The 15,555-nt window shown below is 40.3% G+C and overlaps 2 long non-coding RNA genes across 2 annotated transcripts; both read right to left on the reverse strand.

Moving 5' to 3' along the window:
* Positions 1-10,962: 10,962 nt before the first annotated feature.
* On the reverse strand, positions 10,963-12,097 carry LOC141074988 (uncharacterized). Its single transcript, XR_012227248.1, has 3 exons — positions 12,017-12,097; positions 11,768-11,851; positions 10,963-11,542 (listed from the first exon to the last, which is right to left on the reverse strand). It is a non-coding gene; the product is annotated as an uncharacterized lncRNA (long non-coding RNA).
* A 2,312-nt stretch (positions 12,098-14,409) lies between these two features.
* On the reverse strand, positions 14,410-15,108 carry LOC141074989 (uncharacterized). The gene is made up of 3 exons (XR_012227249.1): positions 14,982-15,108; positions 14,624-14,789; positions 14,410-14,509 (listed from the first exon to the last, which is right to left on the reverse strand). It is a non-coding gene; the product is annotated as an uncharacterized lncRNA (long non-coding RNA).
* Positions 15,109-15,555: the final 447 nt, after the last annotated feature.

A 15,555-nucleotide genomic window follows, 5' to 3' on the forward strand; every position in this document is an offset into this window, starting at 1 on the left:
GCCTAACACTGGAACCTATATTCTCCGGAATCAATTCTTAGACGGACTGTTGGTTTACCTGGATGTGATTAGTTAGGATGGTAGACCCCACACTCACTAAGAAATCCCCAATTCTGACCCTATCAAGGCAGCCGCTCTCCCTACACTCTCTCAATCCGGAGCTGAATGCGCTGAGCAAGACGGCATCCGGTCTTTTATACCCCTGATGATGCTGTGTGGCCAGCCAATCACTGCACGACCATAACAAAGATGGCTGCGGCGCTTCAATGCCTGGCAGACAATCCCTTCAGCGTGAGTGGGTCTCTAAAGTCCGTCAAAAGTGCTGGGTGGAGACCCGAGTTCCCGCCGAGTAATCCCAGAAATGCTCGGTGCTCACCGTGTAAAGTGATACTCGGTTGAATACCGAGTAGTGGCAAGCACATTCGCTCAACACTTGTTACTATATGTCCTGTACACACTTTGCTGCATTATACATGTTTTTATCACTTCCCTGGAATATGCAGCACACATTTTTCTATTAATTGATACTCGTCTATATAAGATTTTTATAATTATCAAGAGGTTGATAGTTTATATGTAGGATTATTATTCCACTATATATATATAACCATCATATTGATGTGATATGAATTACCTATTAGATTAGATTCTCACCTTCATATTGGGATACATTTTGAGTGCACCATTTTAGCTCTACATTTGGAGGCTTCATGTATGGTTATTGTATGTATGTTTATGTCTGACAATCTTTTAAATTTGATTTTGATATTTGTGTAATAAAGAAAATCTTTCCAGTCCCCTTGGCTAGTGATCCTGTATCTGTCTTTATAGGTTTTCTGTATTTAGTGGGAGAGCTCATTCCGGTGCTCAAAAAAATACCGTGTTGTATACTTTATATTATGGGGAAAAAGTTTTTTATAGTTCCAGCACACGATGTGAAAAAATTAAGAAAAGCCTTTATTTAATCCATAATTAAAAAATGCAATTCCAGTGATGATAAAAGCATGTGTAGGCTTACGCGTTTCGGATCATATTTGACCCTTAATCATAGCATAAAATACTGAATAAATGTTGCACTTATCAAGGAAAAGCAACCAGAGAAGGCTGCCTTGGGTAACACCCACCAAAATCAGCTGTGAAACTGACATCACTAATTCAAAGTTAACAATAGTACCTCACTGGTTTAACCCTATGATGCATTCATCTTATACAAACATATTACAATGTGAATTCTCAATTAATAATAATCTGATGATTAAACCAAAAACAAACAAACTTCAGCCTCCCAAGTAGCTGGGATTAAAGGCACATACCACCGCACCCGGCAAAAGAAAAAAAAAAAAAAAAAACATATTAATATAGATACATCAATTCATGCTTCAAATTTAATCCTGCTGGATATCTAGTATTAAGTTTTAGTATCCATCGAGCTTCAATCATCTGGAGTAATTTAATTCTATTGCCACCACGCCGAGGAGCAGGAACAAATTCCAAAGCACTTACTCGCAGGCTATTCAATTCTCCCTTATGTTCATGCAAAAAATGTTTAGAAGCCCCCGAAAGACTACGGGTAGTAATATTATTGATGTCATAAATGTGTTCCGACAATCTTTTTCTTATGCTACGATTTGTGGATCCTACATACTGTTTTCTGCATGTCGTGCAAAAGATGATATAAACACAGTAATCAGTGGCACAATTCATAAAAGTTTTGAGCTTAAATACTTGACCCTCATTACTTATAACAGACTTATTATTATTTATCATGAATTTACATAAACCACATAACTTCTGCCCGCATCTAAATGAACCTTTAGTAGATAACCATGTACAACCTATTTTATCTGTGTTCTCACTGAGTTCACTAGGAGAGATTATATTTCCTATCGTCAAAGATTTTTTGGGGACAAATTTGCAACCATTTTTCAAAATTTCCCTAAGTGTACTATCAGTAGTTAATAATGGTAGATGTTTACGAACAACATTAATTACTTTGTAATAATTACTATGATATGTAGTAGAAAAAATCATTTCATTAGAAAAATCTTTCTTATCTGATTTTTTCGACTGGAATAAATACTGATCTCTGCTTTTTTCATTGGCTTTAGTTTCAGCTTTTTTTAACCATTTTAAGATTATAACCCTTGTGTTGTAACCTTTTTTTAATATTATCACATTCTTCCTTATACTTGCTTTCATCGGTACAACACCTACGGGCTCTGATAAATTCCCCTGTGGGGATATTCCTAATCACGTGTTGTGGATGTTGACTAAAAGCATGCAAAATGGAATTTCCTGAAATTTTTTTACGAAAAAGCTGACAATCTACTTTTTTCTTCAGACTATCACCACCCAATTGTATGTCGAGAAAGGAAATCATATCCCTATTGGTATCTACTATGAAAGACAGATTTAGATTATTATCATTAATATAATCTTTAAAGCTGGACACTAGGTCAACTGATCCTTTCCACACTATCAAAATATCATCTATGAATCGTAAATATTGTTCTATATAATCTGAATAAGGATTAAATTCAGAATAAATAAATTTCGACTCCCACCAGTTCATGTACAGATTAGCCAGGGATGGGGAGAATTTAGCTCCCATGGAACAACCCTGACACTGCACATAGAACTGGCGGGAGAATCTAAAGTAGTTGTTTTGAAGCAAAAATAGAGTAACATCTAAAATATATTCTTTCATTACATCAGAATAATTGGAATATATATTTAGTTGATCTGTCAATGCTTGCATAGCTAAATTATGTGGAATGCAAGAATACAGTGTTTTAACATCACAAGTCATCCACATGAAATTCTCATCCCAATTCTGATTTGACATTACTGATAGCACATGTTTGCTGTCTTTCAAATAACTAGGTGACATAACTACCAATGGTTGCAATCTCTCATCTAACCAAGAACCTAGTCTTTCCAATAATGAATCCACACCTGACACTATAGGTCTGAAAGGAGGAAAAAGCCCTTTATGGGTTTTAGGTAGGGCATGAAAAATGGGAATTTTGGGATTTACTGGTAATAAGAATTCTTTTTGTTTTAAATTAAGAATGCCTAGATCAAATCCTTCTTGTAAAATTTTTTCCAATTTAATTTTTATAGTTTCCGTTGGATCTCCATCTATTTTCTTGTAAGCATGACTTTCATTTAAAATACTATTAACCTCTCTTACATATAGGGTCTTATCCAATATTACCACTGATCCCCCCCCTTATCAGCATTCTTCACTACAATGTTTGGATTATTTTGTATGTTTTTTAGAGCTTTTCTTTCTCCCTTAGATAAATTATCCCCCTTGTTATTATCAGAAAATACAGATTTTAATTCCCGTTCCACAGAGAGCTGAAATTCATCGATAATGGGGACTCTTGATTGTAAGGGATAAAAATCCACATTTGGCACTCTAGAGACCACACTATTGTCACTGACAAAATTGTCCCTTTGTGAAGAATCAGATAAGGAATTAAGTTCAGTCAAGGCAAATTGTTCTCTGAAGGTAAGTCCTGCATATTCATTAACTGGTAAGAGAGGAGTGTTGATTTCAGCAGCTGATTGATCCTGATCAAAAAAATGTTTCTTGATAGTTAATCTTCTCACAAATTTGTTGACATCCAAAATTGTAGAAAAAAAATCTCCATTATTCTTAGGCACAAAATTGAGCCCTTTGCGCAGTACTTTCAATTCATTATTAGTAAGGATACATGCAGATTGATTTAGGACTGTAAACTGATTTATTTGCGATACCTCGTTCTGTAATTGTATTTTCTGTGTTTTAACTCTGTGCTTACGCCCCGCTCTTCTATAGGATTTTGATTTGGATCTCTATTTGGGGTTACACCGTTTTTTGCCCCACTAGATCCTTCCCCTGAACTATAGCGATCATTTTCATCTTCTTCCATTTCTCCATCAGTCGTTTCAAGTTCAGAGGAGCTGAAAGTAACTCGTGATGTTCCTCCACCTTCTGAAATCCTATTAACTCTTTGACCTTTCAAAATAGATTTTGGTTTCTTAGAAAACCTAAAATTTCTATAAGGTCTTTGCGGGGGTCGCCAGTCATACACATGTCCGGTCTCAAAATCTTTGACATCTCTTTCATATTTTTTCTGTTTATTTTCAACAATAATGTCCTCTAATTTATCCAATCTATCCATAATGTCAGATCTCAGTTTCTTATATGTGGCATTATCAAAAGATTCTGTCAAAGAATTTTCAATTTCTTTAATTTTTAAATCAAGATCTTTCACTTTTTTTTGTTCATAATCTATAAGAAGCTCCATAAGCTTAAGGGAACATCCCGTCAAAATGTCATTCCATTCTTTTTGGAAAACTTCATCAAATCGAACAGTAGACTGTTTTTTTATTCTCAGTCCTCTGGGAATCATCAAATTTTCTACATACTTTTCAAGCATGATATGATCCCACCAGGTTCTCAGGCGTGTAGACAAGAATTTTTCCAATTGTTGCATGTTATGTCTTAAATCTGCCTGACCTTCCATATTGGGATTTCCCTTATTTTTGGAGACTATATTTGCCACTTTTTCCAATTTGGATTTGTCATTTAAACTCAGGAATAAAGTGTCCTTGAAAGTGACTTCCATTTTATCAGAAAATATATAATTCAAATGAAAGGGGAATTAGGAGAGTGCAACAAACACTTATAACTCCTATGGGCAGCTGTAACGCTGTTATTGATGAAGGATAAAAAATTCCTTCAGCGTTAATAAACCAGGGAGCACGAAAAAAGTTCAGACAGTAACAATATCAAACAATGTAGGATAGATCTTCAGCTCACCTGGTTCAGCCTGCCCAGTCCTCCTTTCCATAATCTCGGTGCACGGAGTGGATCCATCCCCATCTGGGAGAAATGCTCAATGAAAAAAAGTTTTTTATAGTTCCAGCACACGATGTTAAAAAATTAAGAAAAGCCTTTATTTAATCCATAATTAAAAAATGCAATTCCAGTGATGATAAAAGCATGTGTAGGCTTACGCGTTTCGGATCATATTTGACCCTTAATCATAGCATAAAATACTGAATAAATGTTGCACTTATCAAGGAAAAGCAACCAGAGAAGGCTGCCTTGGGTAACACCCACCAAAATCAGCTGTGAAACTGACATCACTAATTCAAAGTTAACAATAGTACCTCACTGGTTTAACCCTATGATGCATTCATCTTATACAAACATATTACAATGTGAATTCTCACTTAATAATAATCTGATGATTAAACCAAAAACAAACAAACTTCAGCCTCCCAAGTAGCTGGGATTAAAGGCACATACCACCGCACCCGGCAAAAGAAAAAAAATAAAAAAAAAAACTCCAAAAAAAAACAAAAAACCATATTAATATAGATACATCAATTCATGCTTCAAATTTAATCATGCTGGATATCTAGTATTAAGTTTTAGTATCCATTGAGCTTCAATCATCTGGAGTAATTTAATTCTATCGCCACCACGCCGAGGAGCAGGAACAAATTCCAAAGCACTTACTCGCAGGCTATTCAATTCTCCCTTATGTTCATGCAAAAAATGTTTAGAAGCCCCCGAAAGACTACGGGTAGTAATATTATTGATGTCATAATAAAAAAAAGGTTACAACACAGGGATTAGGCCGGAGTCACACTGGCGAGGAATACGGGAGAGTGAGAGGTGCAAAAAGCACGCATTAGACACGGACAAATGATTTTCTATGGGGTCACTCGCACCAGGCGTATATTTCTCCTCCGTATCCTACGCTGCGTGCCACTCGCAGCATGCTGCGATTGTCAGCGTACTACGCCCGTAGTACGCCAATGCAAGTCTATGGGTGCGCAAAAAATACGCATTACACACGGAACACACGTGTGACCTGCGAGCAATACGCAGGTCTTTTGGCTGGTGAACAGGAAATGGGCCAATCCATCATCAGGAAGCCTAGACATGCAAATGAGGTCAAAAAGCGCACCAGACATCCAGGAAGTACGCCTCCACGGAGTACAGCAGCAGCATGGCGTCCACATATATTAATGTAGAGATGATAATTGTGCTGGTGCAGGAGCGTCCAGAAATATGGGACCCACGCGACGCAAACTATGCGAACCGCACAAGAAAGGAGGCGTCATGGAGGCGCATCTGTCGCCAGATGTACCATGACTTTGGTGACAGACCACGTGATGAGCAGCATAAAATTCGTAAGTGCAACCATAAAAATATAATTAACCTTAGCGCGCACTATAAAAGGAATCTACAATCAGCTCCCCCCTTCCTGTGCATGTACTTTTATTAGCCTCATGAGGCCGTTACATTAGGATGTGACACGTGGCTTCACACAGCCATAATTAGGGGTTAGGCCACAAGCTCCTCATCCTCCTAGCCACTAAACTTAGTTTCAGGGGAGCTAATGAGACCCTGGGTATCGGCACAATTACATATGCCACCATGGGTAGAACGCACACCCCAGAAGGCCCCATGCCTAGACTACTGTTTGAAAATGTGACCTCTCAAATATCTGATTTTGACAATCTTTCCTGTCACATTGCAGTGGAAGATGTGATGAAACGGTGGAGAAGCATCCGGGACCAGTACCGGCGGGAACGCCAGCAGCGGTCCAGGAGTGGGGATGCTGGCCATGTCAAGCGCAAATATATATACTATGACCGGCTGAACTTCCTCGCCCCAATTCTGGCTCTGAGACCGTAAGTACATACCTCACACCACATGACACAAAAACATTACACAAATACTTTACAGGGACAAAAATATTGATGTATTTTTGCCTCTGTTCTATTTCATAACAGAACTCAATCCAACCTTACGGATCGAGGAACGGCCTCAGAGGCAGAGCCCATTATAGATCCTGTAGGGGATGAGGTGGCTGGCCATCTTCTCCCCCTACAAGAAGGATGGCTGAAGAGGAGGCTTCACCAGAACACACAATGGCTGCCCTACACAACACACCACCAGGACGGTCTGCAGCTGCAACCTCACCCATCCTGGAAGAGATGGGCAACTTGAGCAGCAGCCCAACTGCCCAGATCAGGCCCTCCCCACAGGCTGCTCTAGCATCAAGGCGAATAAGAAGAAGGCGCCAGGTCACCATTCAAGAGAGCAGGACCAATGTGGACACTGGGGTGCTGAATTACTTGTCCAGAGTCACTACAGATGATGGTGAGGAGGCCTATGCACGTAGCCTCACCCTTTATCTCCGTGCCGTTACCCGTGAGGTCAGGCTCCATATTAGGGGGGTGTATTCAGATCCTGCTTGATGCAAGCACCCCCCCAATACCCCATATGAGGTGTTTGAATTTCTGGAGAGGTGGCAGCTCTCACCAAGAAATTTAATGCGCATGAGACCATCCACACAGATGCTTGCTCAAGCAGGGTCTGAGCAGCCCCTAATACGTGGGCCAACACCTCAACCCCTTCCTCCCCCTACCCATCCTTCTATTCCGCAGCCCCAAATGTCTTCATCAAGCCAACCCCACCAATATGGCCACTTGTACCCACCCAGTGTTGGAGGCTGGTCCCAACCTGGTTGGGGACGATCTGGCTATCTTGGTGGGTATGAGCCACGGGCCTACCAGAGCCAACAAGAAGCCCCTCACCATCATCATTATTACTCTGGCCAGTATCACCAACAGGCCCAGGAGGCTGGACAACAACAGCATCATGGGCAACAGTATGGCCCCACACAGGGCGATGTTGCCCACAATGTCCAGCAGCACCCACAGGCTGTTCCTCCCCGTTCCCCTTCCCCTACATATGAGGATTTATGATTCAAAATTTTGGAGATGTCCAGTAACAGGTAACTGGTGCTTCTAATCTAGACAAAAAAACAGGTGTTCTCCTTCACCAACATTTGGAACATAATTTAACACACATTTTTAAACAATGTTTTCCAAACATATGAAACAATCCATCATGACAGGCAACGCTACCTCACGCCTTTCACACAGATATTACATGTGTGTATAAAAGAGAAGATTTAAATGCGCTATACTGTTACATGAAAGGATGAAAATACACTATTCACTTGCTATTGCATAGGAAAGGCGTGCTTGCCTTTAGTTAAGTAGTCAACTTTGTTATTAGCATTCTCTAGTAAACCAATTTGAGGCGACCAGTATTCACAATATCACGCTCTCTCTATGTCTTAACAAGTGAGTTTTGTATTTTCATCCTTTCCAGTATAGCATGCTTAAATATTGTCTGTTCTACAGACAGGTAATATCTGTGTGAAAGATGTGAGGTAGCCTTGCCTGTCATGGTGGAAGCTTTCTATGATTGGAAAACATTATGAGGAAATGTGAGTGTTATCTTATTGACTTTATTTTGGTGATGGAGCTCACCCTTTGTTGCCTAATCAAGGTTAATGTAGGCATGCAGCAATGTTGTTATTGCATAATGGTTGTTGCAGTTTTTTTCTGTAATGTTAATGTTACACCAAGTTAAAGAAGGCCCAAAGGGGCATTTTGGCCATTGCCAAATTTGTGTTATGGCAAAATTATGTTTGCCTTTAAACAAAACCCAAAAAAAAAAAAAGGCAAAACTAAAAATTTGTCTACTCTAGTTAACGTCTCTGTGTGATTTCTCACTATCCCTCACAACATACTAACAGACACCAACCAATGCAATGAAACAGTCATAGAATCATAAGGGCTTGAGTAATATATATTTAGACCCACTTTGAAACAAAAAAATTATAACATAGACACAGCATTCTCTTGCCAAGAAGTTGCCCCCTCAGGTGAGATAATGTAATTCGTGAATATATCACGCACTTTGAGGCCAGAGAGCGGTCTATGTTGAGGGATGATATGTGGTCTCACCCTGCGCACATTGTCCGGCCTACGCACAACACCATCAGAGGAGGAACAATCATGTATCCTGGTGAAGTTATGCAGAACAACACAGGCTTTGACAACTTCATTCACATTTTGCTCACTCAACTGAATGGCAGACTGGAGTACCCGCCATTTGGCACAAAGAATCCCAAAGGAACACTCCACCAGTCGCCTAGCACGTGATAGGCGCAAGTTAAAAATTCTGCGCCTGTGGTCAAGGTTGCGCCGGGGATATGGCCTCATGACATTACGTGATAACTGAAAGGCCTCATCTGCCACAAGGACATAAGGGACTGATTGTTCGGGGGAGCCTGGTAGCTGGCGTGGTGGTGGGAGATCCAACTGGTTGGTGCGTAGCCGCCGACCCATTATGGAAGTATTGAAGACTCTAGAGTCTCCCGTCCTTCCATAGGCCCCAATGTCAACAATTATAAACTTGTATTGAGGGTCTACCAGAGCCAACAATACAACAGAAAAGTATTGCTTATAATTGAAGAATTGGGAGCCTGAGTTCGGCGGCTTACGCACCCTGATATGTTTGCCATCCAGGGCCCCAATACAATTTGGAAACTGGCAGTCCTCCTCAAAGTCCCTTGAAATCCTTAACCAGTCTTCCATCCTGGGCTCGGGTAGGACCACCTGATGGAGTTTTGTCCAGATTTCTGCACATGTAGACCTCACTATGCCTGAAATGGTTGACTTTCCAATGAGAAACTCATGGTGGAGGGCGGCATAAGACAGGCCAGTGGACAGGAAGCTGTCGAACAACAGAAATAGTACAGGTTAGAATGGGTAAAGTAAAAAAAAATCAGTTACATGCCGACCAAACTTGGTAGGGAATGGACATTGCAAAATGGACATATAATGGAGCCCTATGACAGGGTTTCTAAAAGACACCTGGTGCGTATTTCTCGCAAGTCACATGTGTGGTCCGTGTGTAATCCGTATTTTTTGCGCACCCATAGACTTGCATTGGTGTACTACGGGCGTAGTACGCTGACAATCGCAGCATGCTGCGAGTGGCACGGAGCGTAGGATACTGAGGAGAAATATACGCCTGGTGCGAGTGACCGCATAGAAAATCATTTGTCCGTGTCTAATGCGTGCTTTTTGCGCCTCTCACTCTCCCGTATTCCTCGCCAGTGTGACTCCGGCCTTAGGGAAATTTTGAAAAATGGTTGCAAATTTGTCCCCAAAAAATCTTTGACGATAGGAAATATAATCTCTCCTAGTGAACTCAGTGAGAACACAGATAAAATAGGTTGTACATGGTTATCTACTAAAGGTTCATTTAGATGCGGGCAGAAGTTATGTGGTTTATGTAAATTCATGATAAATAATAATAAGTCTGTTATAAGTAATGAGGGTCAAGTATTTAAGCTCAAAACTTTTATGAATTGTGCCACTGATTACTGTGTTTATATCATCTTTTGCACGACATGCAGAAAACAGAATGTAGGATCCACAAGTCGTAGCATAAGAAAAAGATTGTCAGAACACATTTATGACATCAATAATATTACTACCCGTAGTCTTTCGGGGGCTTCTAAACATTTTTTGCATGAACATAAGGGAGAATTGAATAGCCTGCGAGTAAGTGCTTTGGAATTTGTTCCTGCTCCTCGGCGTGGTGGCGATAGAATTAAATTACTCCAGATGATTGAAGCTCGATGGATACTAAAACTTAATACTAGATATCCAGCAGGATTAAATTTGAAGCATGAATTGATGTATCTATATTAATATGTTTTTGTTTTTTTTTTTTCTTTTGCCGGGTGCGGTGGTATGTGCCTTTAATCCCAGCTACTTGGGAGGCTGAAGTTTGTTTGTTTTTGGTTTAATCATCAGATTATTATTAAGTGAGAATTCACATTGTAATATGTTTGCATAAGATGAATGCATCATAGGGTTAAACCAGTGACGTACTATTGTTAACTTTGAATTAGTGATGTCAGTTTCACAGCTGATTTTGGTGGGTGTTACCCAAGGCAGCCTTCTCTGGTTGCTTTTCCTTGATAAGTGCAACATTTATTCAGTATTTTATGCTATGATTAAGGGTCAAATATGATCCGAAACGCGCAAGCCTACACATGCTTTTATCATCACTGGAATTGCATTTTTTAATTATGGATTAAATAAAGGCTTTTCTTAATTTTTTCACATCGTGTGCTGGAACTATAAAAAACTTTTTTTCATTGAGCATTTCTCCCAGATGGGGATGGATACACTCCGTGCACCGAGATTATGGAAAGGAGGACTGGGCAGGCTGAACCAGGTGAGCTGAAGATCTATCCTACATTGTTTTATATTATGGGGCTATGTAGTTTGGGTTATGTGCAATAAATGAGGGTCCGTGCCATATCCAGAAGTCATTTAATATGATGTTTTATTTCATTGCTGTAAATGATGGTTTGCAATGTCAAAGATGTTAAATTATAATTTCTGGCATAAATAAAGAATAAAAGAAGAAAATTAGGATAGAAGGATAAGAGTCAGTGGTCACAGGTAGCTGGTGAAGGTCCTTCTATACAACTCCAGTGCTGATGGTGGATCTGCTGGTCTTCAGGGCGCTGGATGCTTAGGTTTCCTGTCCTTTAGATGGTTCTAGGGCAACAGTAACAACAAGCAAATATGCGAGCAGCCCTGGATAATCCGCGCCGGCAGGATGCTAATGTCCGGCGGAAGATGGAACCTATGAGAAGAGAAGTAAATATAATGTAAGTGATGGGACTCCATATGACATGATACTACTGTGCGGTCACTGTAACCGGACGGCAGAGGAATATTATCACACAGAGGTCCGGGGTCATTGTCAGCCATCATACATGTGACAATCCCATCACTGACAGATGACATCTGCTCCACACGAATGATTCTCACTGACATCACATAACATGGAGCTGATTCTCACACTTACCTCGTCTCTTTTTCCCCTTTTCTGGTTTTTCTGTATCATTACTCAGATTTGTTGCAGATTTTCTTTCTTCCTGAGCTGGAAATTCTGATCAGAAAATAAAAAAAGTCAGTAACGATTTGTCCTTATAGGATCTGCTTTGTCATAACATGGATGACATAGGAAACCTATAGTATTCTAGAAAAACCATCTGGAAATATTTGAGCCTTGAAGTCAACATTCCCATTGTTGGTGCTGCAGACATGGACATACCTGACAGTGTGGACGAGGATGGCAAGATGGTAGTAACCTTGTCTCTATCAGGTTCGGGGACAGATTCTTTCTGCCTGTTTGGAAAAAGAAAAGCACGTAAATCACAGGTAAACCCAGTATAAGGGGTTGTCTCACTATAAGAACACCGACTATAAGGCCTAATAGGACATGTGACTGTCATAGTGGGGAAGGTCTAATGCTCAAAACTAACTTTTATAGAGCAGAGAGGAAAACAGCTACCAAGAATGTCTGACATGTAATACTACATCTCTCCTACAGTGTGGGGGGCAGCATGAAAAATGCATGACCGGCTGCAATAATGATGGGCTGTTATCACAAGCACTTTGTAAGGGCAAAAGCACAATGACCGCTAACCATGGGGCTGTGGATGCTGCATGTGAGATTATGGTATTTCTGTCCTATATTTGGTGTTGTGCACATATATCTGCCCGGAGCTCCCAGTAATGACCCCATAATCTACTCACATTTCTGAGCTGTCGGTGTTGGATGTTTGGGTACACTCTGGAGGAGATTTGGGATCCTCATCGTTCATCGTCCCGTTAATCTCTGGAGGGGACTTGGGATCCTCATCGTTCATCGTCCCGTTACTCTCTGGAGGGGACTTGGGATCCTCATCGCTCATCGTCCCGTTACTCTCAGGAGGGGACTTGGGATCCTCATCGTTCTTCGTCCCGTTAGTGGTGGTAGAGTGCTAAATGTGGATAACAAAAAGATATTAAATATTTTTTTTCACTCTTAGAGGTCCTTTATTTTAGAGGTTTTTTTATATATTTTGGATTTACTGATCACATACTTACTTTAGAAAGACTTTCAGAAGATGTTATTTTTAGGAAGAAAACATTCTCCTCATTCTTACTTTTGCCCTCCTCATCCTCTGTGACCAGATGGTTGCTCTTATCAGAGTGATCTACAAGACATAGGTAAGGAAGTATTGTTAGAGGTTGTCAGTATAACACAGTCGCTATTTATCTCTAGTTTCCTGGATGCTACAAAGTCATTCAAGGAAAACATAAAAAGTCCTGTACAAATTAGAGAAATAGGGATTCAGTATGGGCCCATGGTCAACACAATTGGGATCCATGAAATATAGATACCATAGGAGAACAATCGCAGAAAAACCATGTGGAAATATTTGAATCTTGAAGTCAACATTCACATTGTTGGTGCTGCAGACATGGACATACCTGATAGTGAGGACGAGGATGTCAAGATGGTAATATCATCACCTCTATCATATGCAGAAACAGATTCTTTCTGCCTGTTTGGAAGAAGAAAAATGTGTAAATCACAAGTAAACTACGTTTTAAAAAGCAGAGCGTTAAACAACTACCAAGAATGTCTGGCATGTAATACTACATCTCTCCTACAGTGTGGGGGACAGCACTAAAAATGCTTGACTGGCCGCAATCATGGGCTGTTATCACCAGTGGCTTCTAAAGCCAAAAGCTCAATGATGCTAACAATGGGGTGGTGGATGCTGCATGTGATATTACGGTATTTATGTCCTATATTTGGTGTTGTGCACATATATCAGCCTGGAGCTCCCAGTAATGACCCCATAATCTACTCACATTTCTGAGATGTCAGTGTTGGATGTTGAGGTACACTCTGGAGGGGACTTGGGTTCCTCATCATTCTTCATCCCGATATCGGTGGTAGAGAGCTAAATGAGGACAACAATAAGATATGAAATATTGTTTTCACTCTTAAATATTTTTTTACCTAACTTGGATTTATTGATCACACACTTACTTTAGCATGCCTTTCAGAAGATGACATAAAATTTAGAAAGTCAAGACTCTCATTGTCCACACTAGTGTCCTCCTCATCCTGTGAGACCAGCTGGTTGTTTATATCAGAGTTATCTACAAGACATAAGTAATAAAGTGTTATTAGAGGTTGTCAGTATAACACAGTCTCCATTTATCACTAATATTGAAGGGAACCAATGGTTACATATTAGGGAATAGGAGACAATCAGACACGTAGTCTATATGACGTCTCATTCTACTTACTGATGAAGCAGCTGGTGTCCATGCCTGATAAAAGCTGAGGGACATACTCCGGCTTCTGACTTAGGAGGTTGTCAAAGTCTAAGTCATTAAGGAATGGATGATCCTTGATCTGAAATGCTCCTCCTGGAAAATGAAAAACAAAAGTGATGCCGATATTGTCAGCCACTGCTCCATATCTGAGCAGTATATCATAATCTGACCTAATGATATAACTGAGCCGACATGAAGGAAAATGGCTGAAAGTCTTAGTGCGGAGATCAAGAATTGGAAGAGCAGATAGAGAAGAGCTGATCCTCATAGACATGAGCGATATGTCCTTGGTGTAACAACTAAATATTAACTCTATTATTTCTGTTACCTGTCCCAAGTCTATGCTCAGGATTTGTTCTGAGCAGCTCAGTGATGATGTTCTGAGCATCCAGGGGAGGAGCGCCGTCACAATCCCAAACTATGTCTCCTGTTGTATGGAAAATTATAGAAAATAAAACCTCTTTAATGAACTGCAATATAAAGCAAAAGAAATAACTAAACCAATATAACCAGTCAAAAATTATTACATTATTCTACTTACCAAGAAGACCATTTTTATATAGCTTATTCAGGGAATCTTCATCAAATGGTACACATCCCAGAAGAAATTCATGAAGGATGATCCCCATTGCCCACCAGTCAACAGGTCTTCCATAGCCTTGTTTCAGAATGACCTCGGGGGCTGTGTAATATAGGGTGCCACAGACCTGGAAACCAACGGAAAAAAAGATCAGATTGATGAAACTATACTGTAGTTATTACAAGTTCTCTCCATGAAAACACAAAGAAAGAAGATAGCATCAATAGAAAAGTTCTCTAGAAATGAAGAACGTAGAGAAGAGACAGTACTGTGATGAGTTTTATAAAGAACTAGCTGAGTTCTTGTAAGTAACGCCAACCTCACGGTCCTGGAACTCTCTGCTGATGTCCTCTGCTGATTCCTTGTAGATGTTGGTGTTTGATATCATTAGACCAAATTTTGACAGCCCGAAATCGGTGATTTTTATGTGTCCAGAAGACGTTATCAGGAGGCTGTGAAAGAGAAGATGGGTTTAGTCTCACAGACTGTGAGATAATAAATGATAACTCTCCCTCTTTACTACACTACAGGTATTCACTTACTTATCCGGCTTCAGGTCTCTGTGCACCACACCGCAACTATGCAGGTATTCCACACCAAGGACCGCTTCTGCAAAGTACAAGCGGGCCAACGGGACAGATAAAGGACCTCTGGTGCTTAGAAGGGTCCCACAGTCTCCACCTATAGAAGAAAGGAAATATGACCAGTGAGGGGTTTCTACAGCAGATCACCACGATGTATGATGAGAAGTGAGTAAATGCTGTGTGGGGATGTAACCGTCCACGAGGACAAGTCTTAATGATATGAGAGGTGATAAGATGTCAGCAGACTGGGCTGAATATAATACAATGTACGTGTCCTACCTCCTACATACTCCATGACCATACACAGGT

The sequence above is a fragment of the Dendrobates tinctorius genome, unplaced genomic scaffold, assembly GCF_039654945.1.
Source record: "Dendrobates tinctorius isolate UK_male_01 unplaced genomic scaffold, ASM3965494v1 ptg000347l, whole genome shotgun sequence".
NCBI lineage: Eukaryota > Metazoa > Chordata > Amphibia > Anura > Dendrobatidae > Dendrobates > Dendrobates tinctorius.